Here is a 17,420-nt window from a genome sequence, read left to right on the forward strand (position 1 = left end):
AGCAAGCAAGCAACATGTGTGCAGTGACATCCAGAAGGTCATTAGATTTCCCAATGAACTCTGATGAACCCATGAAGTCACTGTGGTGACACCCGCTGTAGCACGGGTGTCGCGGAGGTGTCAACATTAGTTCCTGTGCACCATACAGGGACAGGAACTCTAATATGCAAGGCCAAACAGAAAGGGACCTGGCTGTATCCTGTACAAAAAAATGAGGATTTAGTTGGTATTATGGCCATAAAATGGAAGCCTATAACCCTCGTCACGGGAACCTCATGTTTGTAGGTCCCTACACTAAATATAAAAATAGCAACAAAAAGAGGAATAAATATCCTCCAAAAATTAAGCATTACTTACAGCAAAGAAGGCCTTGCATATTAGAGTTCCTGTCCCTTATGGTGCACAGATGGAGTACAGCTTGGCAGCCCGCCTGATCTAATAGTACGGGGGTCACCTAATAGGCTGCAGGCTTGTGTTTGTGCATCTGCATGTGTGAACAGCGCTATATGCAAGCCATCAGTGTGCAGTTTTATCATCCAGCAATCGCCCCCTCCACTTTTTGGAAGTGTGTGTGTGATTTGCTCCTCCTGCACCTGTGATGCCTCCACTTAGTGGTGGCTTAGCTGCATCCTGCTAAAATATTAGTTTTTGGCCCAGGCGATGTACAACTGCTGCCCTTTTTTGCTGTAAATAATGCTTAATTTTTGGAGGATATTTATTCCTCTTTTTGGGCCCTAAATAGGAAACGGATGGGATGAGCGCTTAGTCAACTCCACTAGGACACACGGGAAAAAATGCATGAACTATTTATCTACAGATGACATACGTTGAAGTTCAGCAAGGTTTTCACGATACCACAGAGGAGTACAAGCTACCTGCTTGCAACCAAGGATTGAATGAACTGAAAATATCACCAGCACCAGTCCAATGAAGGAAGGGGTATTTAAGCATGAAGATAATGATGGTGATTAGCAGCTGGTTGGAAGGCGAGCTCCTGCTGGGTCCGAAAGGAGGACAGATGAATCCAGCAGGAAAGCTACCTATACCAATGAATACTAACAGCAGGAACACTGGAAATACACGGAGCATTCTGCGCAGCCAGAAGCTGTGACCTTCTATGGCCAGAAACTACATGACTGTCTGTCACCTGTGACATGTAACTGGAAAGCCCCACTAAAGGGGTTCAATCATTTCTGTCCAATTCCAAAGATTGCAGTCAATCAGAAAGGGTCATGCTTAGGGCCCAGGCCCATGAAGAGTATTACTCGCGTTTTTGATGCTGTTTTTTTCGCTGTGTGAAAAACGCGGCGTTTTACAGTACAAGCAAAATATTTAAGGCATCTTCCCAGTAGGGGAAGTGCTTGCACAACACAGTTAGCTAGTCTTACAGTCTGCTAGCTAGTCATCAGGTCCCGTGCTCCTGTCCCATTCTTTAATCCTGAGTCTGCCTTCACATACCTATCTGTCCCTGCCGTGCCCACCATATCTGGCCGTCCCCACCTTCCTGTCTGAGTCAGCCATCTTGCTTGTACTTGCCTTCAACTGAGTCCGTCTCCTGTCCTGGGGGTCTACTGCCAGTCCCAGTCATGGTCTGGGAGTGGTACCTGGTGTCTGCCTCTTGGCAGGCACTTAGTTAAGTCCTTACAATGAAGGGTAAGCCTGGGTCCCCCCCTGTGGCCCACTTTTATCTGCCACCTCAACAACACCGGCTGCAAGTGTTACACAGGCTTACGCTGAGAGGGGTGTCACTAAGTGCCAACCCAGCCTTCACCAGAGCCTCTGATGGGAGGTTGGATTTGTCTGATGATAGGCACCAGGTACCACTCCTGGTTGCTGTGCTCCATCAGGGGGGCTGGTTGGCGCAAGGCAAGACAGGGGAAGGGATACACTGCCAGTATGGAAGAATAAGGAGGGCCAACCCCTGACACTTACCCTGAGCTCCCTGACATTTCTAGACTGGTTATTTTACCCTGTATGCAATCACATTCCTTTTCCTGTCTTACCCTGGATACACTCCTAGTCTACTGTCTAGTGCACGACAGCGGGTATACTAGTCCCGCTTTAGGTTAAAAACACAAAGGGGATAAGACAGACAGGGTAAAAGAAATAGTAGTCGTACAAGGCACACCAAACTACAAGAAGTAGTACAGGGAGTAGAAAAGGGACAAAAAGAAGGGAAACGACCACACAAATGTCCACGCAGAAATGTTCATCTACAGCTCCAAAAACAACTTTGTCAACAGTTCACAGGTCCACTCCAAGGGCAAAGGAAAGCTAAGCTATCACCGGCAACTCCCTGAGCTGAGAGGAGAGCATTTATAGCGGGGGGTGAGAGGGAAAATCAGAACAGCTGAGATAAGGCTTTTCATCCTGAGTTACACAATCCAATGAACTGCTTAACCATTGCAGCACCGGATCAAGGAGAATCTGCACATGTAACTGTAAAACAAAGCAGATTCACCTTATGTAAGTGTGCGTGTAGCCATGCACTGCGATCTCCTGACACCTGAAAAAGAGGGGACCACTCTCTGTTGTGGCACCCCCGTGACAGATCGATGTGTATGACGAGTCCTGCATCTCACACATAGCCAAAGAAAACCTCTCACCTGGGCAGAAGCATTACAAGCTTGCAAAAGCGCACATTGCTCTGCCCTACTGTGGGAGGAACCTAAAACCTAACTGTGCATGCACCGGCACACGGATTCCCACTCCTGATTACCCTATTGTTTGTTCCCTGCTGCCGAAAATTACACAAGGGTAGTTACATCTGTATCCAATGCCTCTCAATATAAACAAGAAGTATTGTTGCGACGCCTGCACCGGGGCAGTGGGACACTCGTTACTAGGTCGATCCAGGTCTTGGGTGGGATGAATATCGCGGCAACGAAGCCCAGTTCTGTGACCCCAGCAGTGTCGTTCAAAAGGGGAAGAATGGTGGGGATGGTAGTAATTATTCGTAACGCCACTTGTGGTACTCGGCCAGAGATAGCCAACGCTGCGGGATGGGACCTCCGAGGCCGATGATGATGCAGCTGAGTTGGGATAGCTCTCTATAGGTAGAGCTGGGGCCCAGGGCTGTTGGAAGTCGTAGTTTGATGCAGTCAAAGTTCTTTACTCACTAAGATGTCCATTCCAGGTTAACATGACATGTCTGTGGTCACCCTCGGAGTGCTGAACTCTGCTGTGATGGGCTCCAGCCGATACTGGATAATTCGGAGGCCTGGGCTGGTGCACCCTGCTGTGTTCCTTCATGGTCGACTTCCTGCACTGACTTCTTGATCGCCTGTCCCGCACCTACGCACACAGTGCCCTGAGCCGGAGTCTGTGGATCCTGTGGGGTAGCCTGAAGCCCCGTCCCCTGGCCCTCTATGGTCACCTTCCAGCGGATTCGTGTGCAGGGTTGGCCTCGATACGTAGAGTATCCTTAGCCTTCTGGTTTTGCTAGCTGAGTACGTTGGTTCTTCTTCTCTAGCCTAGGGACCAGTCCACGTTCTGCGGCCACGTCCTTCCACTCCAATTTGCTGTATGTGGATTGAGACCACGGGTGTCTGGTGCACTTCCCGTGACCTCTAGGACCCCTTCTCTCTAGTGCCTGGGTCGAGCTGCACCAGCTCTAGACCACAGGTCTTCACTCCTCCTCTTCTCCTTTCCGACTCTCTGTCACTACAGTGTTCCCCAACTAACTAGACTCTACCCCAGGTTACGTCGGATTAGGGGGGGAGGGAGATGTCATCACCAGTGGTGGCTATACATAGCATTAATGACACCAAGCCCTAACACGCTCCCAGTGGGGAGCTATTAATAAAGGGTGTTGTGTGTGTTTTGTGTGCACTGGAGGTAGACCTCTTCCTTACCCAGGGATGGGGCTCCACACCTCTGGCTGAGATCCAGTACCTCTGTGGCGACTGAAGCCTCAGGGGCGCCACACTGTAATTTAATGAGAATACCTTAAAAACAAAACATGCAGAGACTGATCCATAAAGGATTTTTTGCTAAAATTATGGCATAAAATGTTTCGAAATTTTTAAACTTTTTTTGTTACCGCTTTTACACCCGTTTGGTCCTACTACCCTGATTTTTAAAAAAGTGTTTGGAGCTCAGGTGGACATTGGCAGGACCAAGGACATGCAACAAATTCATCATAATTTGAATTAGCCGGTGGTTGCCATCATTTTCTTTCTGTAGGGCTTGTTTTTGGCATCATATGACCTGATGTGTAATGTATTTGCGCAGTTGTCAGGCGCCGCTCATGTACCTCAGCGGCCCCAATACTGATACATCCCTCCTCTGGGGAAGCTGACCAGCCCCGCATGTTGGCGGTCACTCTTCATGGTCACTGCCACACACATAAGTCAATACATTCTATTCAACTTCAGCCACCGAGAAGCCTCAGTAAAGGCAATGGAGTCCACGGCCTCAAGGTAGAGTGAAATCCGAAACCAGATTGGATAGGAAAATTTACATGAAGAGCAAACGTAGAAAATGCACAGAAAACAACAACTCCATTTGACTCTTTTCTGTCTCATGTTGTAATCTAATTAGTCGTCACAGACATTGTCCAGGATTACCAAAAAATATCCATTTCTCTCTACCCTGACAGGAGGAGTTGTCAGAGGGGCGGTGACAGTGAGGGACATTCAAACTTAAATGAGGAGTTTAAATGGACCCCACCAAGAAAAAAAATTATATTCCAAATCCTGTCTATAAATAAGGATAATTTTTATTTAGTAAATGACATAGACAGTCCAGCAGGGCTGTGGAGTCGGTAAGCCAAACCTTCGACTCCGACTCCGACTCCTCAAATTCTCTTGCACCGACTCCGACTCCGGCTCCGACTCCGACTCCGACTCCTACATATATTGCTTATAGTTAGGTGAAAAATTTATTGTAGTACATGAATATGTGTATGTGAACATCAGACATTTAATAATTTTTATGATACAATAATCAAGATATTTGGATAGAACATAAAATATATTTATTGGAATACAACTTTAGAACACAAAAAACTGTAATAAATTGTAAATATGTAATACACTATGTAATATACAGTAGATTACATATATATCTTGTGTGTGTGTATATACACTGTATATATATATATATTATATATATTACATATTTACAATTTATTAGTTTTTTGTGTTCTAAAGTTGTATTCCAATAAATATTTTATGTTCTATCCAAATATCTTGATTATTGTATCATAAAAACAATTAAATGTCTGATGTTCACATTGTACTACAATAAATTTTTCACTTAAATATAAGCATTATACTAAATGTTGTTATTTAGTAAAATATTCAGCACATTCTGCATTGCACTCCTGTCCCCAATTTATTATATATTTTAGGAGTCGGAGTCGGTGCATTTTATACCGACTCCGACTCCGACTCCGACTCCACCAAAATGAGCTCCGACTCCGACTCCGACTCCACGACTCCGACTCCGACTCCACAGCCCTGCAGTCCAGTACATTTAAAATCATCCTATGTGGGGTTACAAATAATAATAATAATTTATTCATTTATATAGCGCTATTAATTCCACAGCGCTTTACATACATTGGCAACACTGTCCCCATTGGGGCTCACAATCTAGAGTCCCTATCTGTATGTCTTTGGAGCACTCCAATTACATCATATATTATACATATAAGAAAGGCAAGAAAATTGTGGGGACACCAAAATAAGCCCTAAAAATAGGACAGCGCTCTGGCACCTGAGCTCAAACACACAACATAACATAAGGGGTTAAAGTTTATGTATATAATTAAGACGTGGTAAAGTTGTCACAATCAGAACGAATTACCCGTAATGCCTAAATTCAGTCACTAGGTGGCGCTAAAATAGCGTCCAACCGTCCATTATCTATACGGTGTGACTAACTGACATATATAATGGACAACTATGTCCCCACTGCTTCACCACCACCAAAGCTACTGCCTCACCACCGTGCGGAGCTGCCGCCGCCTCACCACCGTGCGGAGCTGTCGCCGCCTCACCACCGTGCGGAGCTGCCGCCGCCTCACCACCGTGCGGAGCTGCCGCCGCCTCACCACCGTGCGGAGCTGCCACCGCCTCACCGCCGTGCGGAGCTGCCGCCGCCTCACCACCGTGCGGAGCTGCTGCCGCCTCACCACCATGCGGAGCTGCCGCCGACTCACCACCCTGCGGAGCTGCTGCCACCTCACCACTGTGCTAAGCTGCCGCCGCCTCACCACCTTGCGGAGCTGCCGCCGCCTCACCTCCGTGCGGAGCTGCCGCCTGACCTACACCCCACCTACTGTCTCCTCCCCAAAATCCTATAGAACATAAGCCCACAAGGGCAGGGTCCTCTTCTCTCTGTACCAGTCTATCTATTGTAACTTGGATCTGTATTCTGTATGTAACCCCCTTCTCATGTACAGCACCATGGAATTAATGGTGCTCTATAAATAAATAATAATAACTATAACCACCATCATCCAGACTTATCAATATTGATAGAAGGTGTTCAGCGCTGATGTCAGGGTGCGTCCAACCCCGACGTACGTTTCGAATTGATCTTCTTCGGGGGGCCACCTTATGTGTATACAAGGGAGTGGCCCAGCTATTTCAAATGACTGTCCACTGTTTCCTTGATTTCATTGCTCTTAAGTGAGTGACATTCAGTAGAGGAGTGAGGCTGAAGGTTAATCTATGACAGCGGCATTTGAGGCATATAATCTTTTGGGATCACTTACCTCCTCCCAGAGTGTCCATGGGCTGCCAAAAGAAAATTGTGATTTTAGTTATATACTGCAACAGTATTGTATAAAAGTCTATAGAACAAACGACCGGCAGGTAAAAAATACATAAAATAATAATATGATAGAAAAAAACTGGATCACTTGCTTTTTTCCCCAGGTACAAAATTAAATAAATAAAACATACTTGGTATCAGGCGTGTCACTCACGTTCGAGCAAAATTCGTTTTGAACTTAGTCGCACCCCCTGCAGTGTAATTGATTATACACAGGTCCTTTACCAGAACTTCTCTGCTGTGCTCCGCCCATTACAGTCACATGATCATGACATCACACAGGTCCTATATAGACCATGAGTCCAATTCTGAGCTGAGCTCTTCTCATTACAATCATATGATTGTGATACCACACAAGTTCTGAATAGACCAATGCTGATTTCCAGGACTCAGCTGGTTAATGTAGGACCTGTATGATGTCACTATCATGTGACTGTTATGGGCGGAGCTCAGCATTGGACAAATGGTCTATATAGGACCTGTGTGATGTCACAATCATGTGACTATAATGAGCAGAGCGCAGCAGAGAAGTTCTGGTAAAGGACCTGTGAATAATCAATTACACTGCAGGGGGCGCGACTAAGTTCAAAAAAGAATTTTGCTTGAACGTGAATGACATGACGGATTCCCAGCAAAATGCCGCCCTCATGACTGAAAACAAAGGTCTAAGGCTGGTTTCACACATCCGGCTTCTTGCCGTTTTACCGGATCCGGCGCTCTCCCGTACAGTTAATACAGTACAATGACAGCGCTGTAACTTCCGGGTCACATGCGCCGGTCACATGACAGCATGTGACCGGCGCTTGTTGCGCTGTCATTGTACTGTATTAACTGTACAAGAGAGCGCCGCATCCGGCAAAACGGCAAAAAGCCGGATGTGTGAAACCGGCCTAAACTGGTTTTACCTAAGCACATAACCTTTTTTTTAAAAAAAATTCCATGTATTTGTCCTTAGAAAACCATGTTTATGATCCACATTGCATCACTTAAAACACATTAGGGGCGGTTTAATATCAAAAATTACATGACTGTTTCCCTTTACCCCTGTTTTGTGACCTTTACATGTGAAAAGTCACAGGTTCTGTTAAAATGTCACAAATTCTTGCAAAACAACAACAAGAATATATATATATATATATATATATATGTATACAATGTGTCCACCCATATCCTGTCCACCGCCATTAACTTGGGAACGGCAGCAGCTATAGGCATAGAAGTGGTGTCTAGGTATAGTAAAGTATCCATGCGCTACGCAATGAAACCATCTATAGCGCCACCTGGTGGAAAACAACGGAGTTAGCATTTTTATCTCGAAAACGGAACGAGAGAAAAAAAGTGAATTGCAAAGTTGTAGGGCATCATCAGTTCAACGCGAATCGTCACAGATACTTTACTATACCTAGACACCACTTCTATGCCTATAGCTGCCGCCATTTTCAAGTTAATGGCGGTGGACAGGATATGGGTGGACACACTGTATATTAATAAGGGGTATATATATATATATAAATCACTCCAGGAAGGGAGGACTGGAGAGCAAAGGCAACATTTTATAACTTTCTAAAAAGTTGTAATTGATAAAAAAAAAAAAACATCTGGAGACCGCAAACAAGGGCGAACAAAAATACAAACAGCACATAAAGATATAAATTTACAAAAGGGCACAAATGAAAGAATAATAATAATAAGGTGCAAAATAAAAACAGGTGAAAAATGGCAAAAATCAGATAAAAAAGAAAGCATATGCAATAATGAATCAGACTCTGAGTTTTTACATTTCCAATGGACTTCATTTAAAACCAAAGGCTTTAATTGATTAAAATATATTAATATATATATATATATATATATATGTATATATATATATATATAAATATATATACACACGGTAGATATATAGATAATGTTATATTAATATTTGATTAAATATGATTTCTAGCTATTTCTAGCTTTACCACAAGAGGGCAGTATAGCGTATGTAAATTGGCAGCACTGCAGGAAACTAATGGCAATGTGTAAGACCGGATTCTGCCGGGTCTAAGTATAACTCCTATTTCATTCTGATATATATATGTATATATATATATATATATATATATGTATATGTATATATATATATACAGTGCCTACAAGTAGTATTCAACCCCCTGCAGATTTAGCAGGTTTGATAAGATGCAAATAAGTTAGAGGCTGCAAACTTCAAACAAGAGCAGGATTTATTAACAGATGCATAAATCTTACAAACCAACAAGTTCTGTTGCTCAGTTAAATTTTAATAAATTTTCAACATAAAAGTGTGGGTCAATTATTATTCAACCCCTAGGTTTAATATTTTGTGGAATAACCCTTATTTGCAATTACAGCTAATAATCGTCTTTTATAAGACCTGATCAGGCCGGCACAGGTCGCTGGAGTTATCTTGGCCCACTCCTCCATGCAGATCTTCTCCAAGTTATCTAGGTTCTTTGGGTGTCTCATGTGGACTTTAATCTTGAGCTCCTTCCTCAAGTTTTCAATTGGGTTAAGGTCAGGAGACTGACTAGGCCACTGCAACACCTTGATTTTTTCCCTCTTGAACCAGGCCTTGGTTTTCTTGGCTGTGTGCTTTGGGTCGTTGTCTTGTTGGAAGATGAAATGACGACCCATCTTAAGATCCTTGATGGAGGAGCAGAGGTTCTTGGCCAAAAACACCAGGTAGGCCGTGCTATCCATCTTCCCATGGATGCGGACCAGATGGCCAGGCCCCTTGGCTGAGAAACAGCCCCACAGCATGATGCTGCCACCACCATGCTTGACTGTAGGGATGGTATTCTTGGGGTCGTATGCAGTGCCATCCAGTCTGCAAACGTCACGTGTGTGGTTGGCACCAAAGATCTCGATCTTGGTCTCATCAGACCAGAGAACCTTGAACCAGTCTGTCTCAGAGTCCTCCAATTGATCATGAGCAAACTGTAGACGAGCCTTGACATGACGCTTTGAAAGTAAAGGTACCTTACGGGCTCGTCTGGAACGGAGACCATTGCGGTGGAGTACGTTACTTATGGTATTGACTGAAACCAATGTCCCCACTGCCATAAGATCTTCCCGGAGCCCCTTCCTTGTTGTCCTTGGGTTAGCCTTGACTCTTCGGACAAGCCTGGCCTCGGCACGGGTGGAAACTTTCAAAGGCTGTCCAGGCCGTGGAAGGCTAACAGTAGTTCCATAAGCCTTCCACTTCCGGATGATGCTCCCAACAGTGGAGACAGGTAGGCCCAACTCATTGGAAAGGGTTTTGTACCCCTTGCCAGCCTTGTGACCCTCCACGATCTTGTCTCTGATGGCCTTGGAATGCTCCTTTGTCTTTCCCATGTTGACCAAGTATGAGTGCTGTTCACAAGTTTGGGGAGGGTCTTAATTAGTCAGAAAAGGCTAGAAAAAGAGATAATTAATCCAAACATGTGAAGCTCATTGTTCTTTGTGCCTGAAATACTTCTTAATACTTTAGGGGAACCAAACAGAATTCTGGTGGTTTGAGGGGTTGAATAATAAATGACCCTCTGAATAAACTTTTCACAATTTAAAAAAAAAAATAAAAAAAGAAATAACATTCTTTTTTGCTGCATTTCACACTTCCAGGCTGATCCACAGTCCAAATGTCACAATGCCAAGTTAATTCCGAATGTGTAAACCTGCTAAATCTGCAGGGGGTTGAATACTACTTGTAGGCACTGTATATATATATATATATATATATATATATATATATATATATATATATATATATATATATATTTGGCTCCATTCTCCTGCTGAGAATATTTCTCTTTCCATAGCTCCTTGGAAGCCTGTGCAAGATTAAAACTACCTGCCCAATATCGTGTAGGTCACCCTTGGCCTGCAGAAATAGCTCTGCTCCTTCGAGGCCTGGACTCCTGCGATAGATACCCTTGAGACAAGTCATCAACTTGAAGTCTTTGTGGTTCCGCTGAACATTCCTGACCGGCCATAATATTGTTGAAATAGGCCACCATTATTAAGGAATTGTAATTAAGACTCTACCTGTACAATATTTACCAGGACCCAAGTGTTCCTCCAAAAGACATTGACAATAACATATAGCAGCTCCCCGTACATCGGCATGACTTCACACTGTACAATTTATATTTTCTAGGTCTAAACAGTCATTGCATGTGAAGGAAATATCTTGCAGACAACGTTTCTGGTCAAGAGACCCTTCATCAGGATGAAAATCCATAAGAGAAGCACAAAAATATAAACAGGTCAGAAGAAATACATTTCAAACCTGAAAAGTCATCTTTTTTTTAACAAAAATATATATTTTTTTAATTTGTGTAAAATCAATTTAGAAGAATTTGTTGCTAAAAACGTCAACGAATACTACAAGACAAAAATAAAAAACCTGCAAATGATGAATCCGGCTCAAAAGTCACAAAGAAATATGTAATAAAATCCTTGAGCAAGGAGAGGTGAATATAAAGCTTACATATTACAACAATATACAATGAGCGATCAGTAATCCCCCATGTGGGATCAATGGTAATGTTAAACTATAGATGCCCTTCAGCATCTGAAGATGAAGGTCCAAGGATTGTGACTATGCAAGAGCGGAGGGGGAAGGAGGTAAACAGATAACTACTGTATAGAAATAAAGGGGCAGGAGAGAGATGTTATTAGAAGTGAATCTCGCTCCTGGAATGTAACTAGGCCGGGGACTGGGCAGACTCTAGCGGTCAAACTCCATGGAAACCAGCTCTACACTATGAAAGATAAAACCTCTCATTTCAGGAGAATGACAGTAGATAGAAAAAGCAAGTCAACTGAAAACATGTTTATTTTCAGGATAACTAAAGCAATTTAATAACTTGAAAACACCCTTTTACATTGTAGAGAGTGCTTTATAATCCTTTGCCAGGGGTATATTGCAATTGAGAAAGAGAGTCAAGATCCAAGGGTCCCAGTGAGTGAATGAGAAAATAATGGATAGCAGAGGAAAGAATAAAACAAAAGAGGGAGTCTGAGAGCGATAGCATTAAAGAAATGCAGAGCCCCTAGAAAGACTGAGAATAGATAGGAATAAGGGGCAACTAAAAGGGGAAGTACCAAACGAACAGTGAAAGGGAAGGGATACCCTGTGTCCAGAGAAGGGGGAGATGGTGACCCCTGACCAAGCCTACCGCTGGGTCCTGGCTTCCTTCACCACCCTAAATAGGTTTCCACCTCTGCGCCGAGCAGGATACCTGACCCTGGCTGACCCCGAAATAGGCCCTAGGTAGGGAATGGATGGGATGAATGCTTAGTCAACCCCACTGAGCTCTAAAGAACACACAGGGAAATATACACAGGAGAAAGTAAACAAATCATTTATCTCCAGATGACTCCCGGAGAAGAGCTGCAACAACAACAAAGTTTCTCTAGATGAATACAAGCTGAGACCTATCACCAGCACAGAGTAAGAGGAAATGAGGGTATTTAAAGACACAAAGGGAAGTGCTGAAATGGTGAGGAACTCTGCAGGGTCCTAAAGAGAAAGAGGTAAACCCCAAGAAGGGAAAAAGGGAAAGTCAGAGAGCAGCTTGTGTAGCCAAATGCTGTGACCTTCTACAGCCGGAAACTACAAGACTATCTGTCGGGCATGGAACACTCGTGACAAATAGGGACCGGCTTTTCTTACTGAGCTGTGTCATGTAACAAAGACTGCGCTGCGCTCAGACTGAAGTCTCTACTCTCCTGACATTATGGCCGCCGGCCGGTTACGCACATGTGGATGTCATATCCCTAAGCTATGAAGGCTACGACGGTACATCACCGACAGCTGGCGATGAAGGGAGTATGTGGTAGTACAGAGGCAGGGTACGGCTATGGCATTGCTGAGAGATGCGACCCCTATACAGACAACAGACTAGACCCCCCAAACTAATATAGGGTAACTTGACCCACAATAGAAGTATAGTCCCATACCAGAACCCTGAAATAACCCCCCCCCCGAAACGAAAACAGACCTTGTAAATAAATAAAGTCCATAGTAAATCCAGTCAAAAAAAAATATAGACTTCCTTCATAAACACAAGAGCCAGATCCTCCGAATGTAGACCCCTACAAACAGTGGACCAAAGAAGACGCCAGACCAAACCCCTGAAAAAAATACTTGCCCTCAATAGTCCTTAAATGCAGACTCCTACTTATCAATTCCTCTAGACCCCCTAAGTAAATAAGGCCCCCCCCCCGACCCCGAGCCTAAATGTATACAAATCCTAGAACAGGCCTCTAAATAAATGCAGATCTCAGACAACAGTGGGACTCCCAGTAACAAGACCCCCATAAACATCGGATTGGTGGTGTCTGACCCAATGAAATGAATGAGGTCTGAGCTGCAGTGCCAAGAATGGCCAGTACATGGCGTACAGAGCAGTGATGTTTCGCTGCATTAGCTGGTGATCAATGAAGGTGCCGGTTGTCAGGCTACCATTGATACTGATGACCTTTCGTAAAGATAGATCTGGTTTGGAATCTCATTTCTCCAAGTCAATGAGGAGTGGAACAACAAGTACCAGCAGTCCCTGACTCCGATTTCTTTAAATGACAAGGAAGGGCTATTAATTTGGCTATTAGTATGAGAACATGGCATAATATAAGGGCTATCTGGAGTCTCCTTATACTGCCCCCTCCATCCCCGTCCTTGAAGCTCGGCAGTCTTACAGCTGGGTAAACAGTTGTTCTCTCGGGAGATAAGACTGTTTGTTCTGAGGTGGTTAATAAATAGCCGTGAACATGGTAGTTTCTTGTAGTGTCAGCACATGGAGAGATGACGTGTCCTCACAGAAAAGGCGCGCGCTTTCTAGAATCCGGAGAACGGAATGGAGGAGACTTTGGAGGACGTTCCTGTATTTTTTTTTTAAGACATTTTTCATTGCTGCCTTCCTAGAGCTGGAGCTGGGTCATCTCTCCTCCTATGTCGCTTATATATAGGCTTGCATGTGGAACATACATTTTTAGGAAAAAAAAAACAAAAAACATTTTTTTGAGTATTTGGGTTTGTTTATATGGCATTCACATGGCCATTTAGTTTATAAGTCAGTACTAATATCCCACGTGCACATGTTGAGTGTCTGGTGAGTTTTTCACCTCAGTATTTGGTGAGGTTTTTTTACCTCAGTATTTGGTGAATTTTTCACCTTAGTATTTGGGGAGTTTTTCACCTTAGTATTTGGGGAGTTTTTCACCTCAGTATTTGGGGAGTTTTTCACCTCAGTATTTTGGGAGTTTTTCACCTCAGTATTTTGGGAGTTTTTCACCTCAGTATTTGGGGAGTTTTTCACCTCAGTATTTAGTGAGGGTTTTTTTACCTTAGTATTTGGTGAGGTTTTCACCTTAGTATTGGGGAGTTTTTCACCTTAGTATTTGAGGAGATTTTCACCTTAGTGTTTGGGGAGTTTTTCACCTCAGTATTTGGTGAGGTTTTCTTTACCTCAGTATTTGGTGAGTTTTTTTACCTCAGTATTTGGTGAGTTTTTACCTCAGTATTTGGTGAGTTTTTTATCTCAGTATTTGAGCTTTTTTTATCTCCGTATTTGTAAGCAAAACCAGGAGTGGAACAATCAGAGGAAAAGCGTTAGGCTGGAAACACACCTATGCGTGTAAAATCGGTCAGAGTTGCCTGAAAAAAACTCGGCCGATTTTAGTTCACGTTAGGTCAGTGTGCAATGCAAGTGCGATGCTTTTTTTTAATTGTTTCCAGGGTAGCAGAGCGTGTGTAATACGTGTGTGATCCGTGTGTGATCCTTTTTTTTTCTCAGCAGCTGTCATCTGCCATGCAGCTCTGCTACATGGCCGCTGACAGCAGCCACAGACAGAGTCATGTAGCAGAGCTGAATGGCCGCTGACAGCAGACACAGACAGAGCCGCATGATCAGAATGAAGTTGGATGAACGTCACCCGACTTCATTGTCATCCCGCGGCTCTGTCTGTGTGGCATGGCCTGATTTTCGGTCACCGGTGAAGGTCTCACCGGTGAACGGAAATCCCGAGTGACCGCAGTGAGCCGCACGATCAGTGGTGCCGTCACCGAGGTTACCCGCGGCCACAGCAGAAGTCCTCCCACTGAGATCTGTGGCCGCGGGTAACCTGAGTGACGTCATCGCTGATAGCGCGACTCACTTCAGTCGCTGTGGGGAGCTCACAGAGAGCGGTCGTGGTCTGTGACCGCTCTCTGTCAGCTTCCGATGTAGCAGAGCTGACAGTGTCGAGGGACCTCTATGGATTACGTCGGATATGGAAGGGTATTTGGGGACTTGAATAAAGTGGTGAAAGAGGGTTGGTTTTTTTTGTTATTTATTTCAAATAAAGGATTTTTTGGTGTATGTCTTCATTTTCTTAATCTTACTTAGTGGCAGTTATGGGCTGCTGCCATTAACTTCTTATTACCTCGATTGCCACCGCACCAGGGCAATTCGGGATGGCCGGGTACAGTCTCGGGACAATCGCATCTAATGGATGCGGCTATTCCGGGGCGGCTGCTGGCTGATATTGTTAGGGTGGTGGGCTCCCCAGAACGTGGAGCTCTCCATCCTGAAAATACCAGCCTTCAGCCGTGTGGCTTTACCCTGGCTGGTATTAAAATTGGGCGGAACCGCACGCCGTTTTTTTAATTATTTATTTATTTATTTTACTGCATGATATAGACCCGCCCACCGGCAGCTGTGATTGGTTGCAGTGAGACAGCTGTCACTCATCGTGGGGGCGTGTCTGACTGCAACCAATAATAGGCGCCGGTGAGCAGCTAAAGCAGGGAATACGAGATTGAATAATGAGCGGCCGGCTTTTTCAAAAGAGGAGAAGCCGCCGGAGCAGTGTGAACGCCGTGCAGTGCCGCGCCGGTGACCAGGGATCAGTGAGTATGAGCGAGGGGGGGGGAGGAGGAATAGACCGACATGAAGAGAGAGAGAGACCGACAGAGAGAGAGAGACCGACCGACAGACCGTCCGACAGAGAAAGAATAGAGACCGAGAGGGAGAGACCGACTGACAGAGATAGGGATTGACCGACATTGTGAGATCTCACTCATTTACAGTGTTTTGTGAAACATGCGATAAATGTAATTAGAAAAACGAATGTCACTAGGATGGTGTGTGTGCCGTCCATGTGACATCCGTTTATTTACCCGCTCCCATAGAGTTGCATTGGAGAGACTCGCGCGAGAAACTCTCCAAAATGCAGCATGCTGCGATTTTTTTCTGAGTCTGATTTGGACTGAGAAAAAAAATAGCAGATAGGAGCTGCCTCATTGTTTAACATGTGTCCGAGTGCAATGCGAGAATTTCTCGCATTGCACTACTGCGAGAAAATCGCAAGTGAGAAGCCCGCCTTATATATAGGCTTGCATGTGGAACCTACATTTTGGAAAAAACAAAACAAAAAACATTTTTTTGAGTATTTGGGTTTGTTTATATGGCATTCACATGGCCATTTAGTTTATAAGTCAGTACTAATATCCCACATGCACATGTTGAGTGTCTGGTGAGTTTTTCACCTCAGTATTTGGTGAGGTTTTTTTACCTCAGTATTTGGTGAGTTTTTCACCTCAGTATTTGGGGAGTTTTTCACCTTAGTATTTGGGGAGTTTTTCACCTCAGTATTTGGTGAGGTATTTTTACCTCAGTATTTGGTGAGGTTTTTTTACCTCAGTATTTGGTGAGTTTTTTACCTCAGTATTTGAGCTTTTTTTATCTCAGTATTTGTAAGCAAAACCAGGAGTGGAACAATCAGAGGAAAAGCGTAATAGAAACACGGGCACCACATCTGGATTTATCACCACTCCTGGTTTTGGCTAGAAATACTGAGGTAAAAACGTCACCAAATACGCAGAGTTCACATAGTCTAAGGCTATGTGCGCACTTTGCTTTTTACCTGCTTTTTTGCTGCTTTTTCAACTGCAGCGTTTTATTGCCAAAATGGATGTGTTCTGCTTTTCAAGCATAGTCTATGGGAATTTGGGTTTCTTGTGCACACTATGCTGTTCAAAATGCTGCCTTTTTGTGGCAGAAATTTGGGCAAAAACTCTGCTTTGCAGTTCAAAACACAAATGGCAAAAACAATTGACATGTTGCTTCTTTAAAAAGCAGAGTTTTTGCCCAAATTTCTGCCACAAAAAGGCAGCATTTTGAACAGCATAGTGCGCAGAAGAAACCTAAATTCCCATAGACTTTGCTTGAAAAGCAGAACACATCCATTTTGGCATTAAAATGCTGCAGTTGAAAAAGCAGCAAAAAAGCAGATAAAAAGCAAATTGCGCACACAGCCTTAGGCCTGCGCCACACATCCGTGCCTCCGGCACGTGTTTGTCATTTTTTACACGTACCGGCGGCACGGAGACACTTTAACCAATGCTACCCTATTGTAGCAGGCACACACACGTAAAACCACACGGATTGTGTGTCCGTGTGCGTTTGTACGTGTGTGCGTTTTTGAAAGCGCTGACATGTCCGTTTATTCACCGGCAGCACGGGTGTCACACGGCCCGCACCCGCACCACACGGGTGTAGTGTGGATGCGGTCCCGTGTGACACGCGCCGGAGAAAACACACATGTCATTGAAAAAAAAAAGAAACATTAACTCACCTTCTCCAGCCCTCCTGTCT

General features: G+C 44.2%; 1 protein-coding gene across 2 annotated transcripts in view; it reads right to left on the reverse strand.

The window, feature by feature from the left end:
* The window catches only part of RPIA (ribose 5-phosphate isomerase A), a 134,182-nt gene that overhangs the window by 83,106 nt on the left and 33,656 nt on the right, over positions 1–17,420 (reverse strand). The window contains exon 2 of one of the 2 annotated variants that reach the window (XM_075332621.1): positions 6,725–6,746. The exons of the other annotated variant lie outside the window; for it this stretch is intronic. The gene's annotated coding sequence lies outside the window, so the exon portion shown is untranslated. The remainder of the gene's footprint in view (positions 1–6,724; positions 6,747–17,420) is intronic. 2 annotated transcript variants of the gene reach the window in all.

Source organism: Anomaloglossus baeobatrachus, chromosome 1, assembly GCF_048569485.1.
Source record: "Anomaloglossus baeobatrachus isolate aAnoBae1 chromosome 1, aAnoBae1.hap1, whole genome shotgun sequence".
In the NCBI taxonomy this organism is placed as follows: Eukaryota; Metazoa; Chordata; class Amphibia; order Anura; family Aromobatidae; genus Anomaloglossus; species Anomaloglossus baeobatrachus.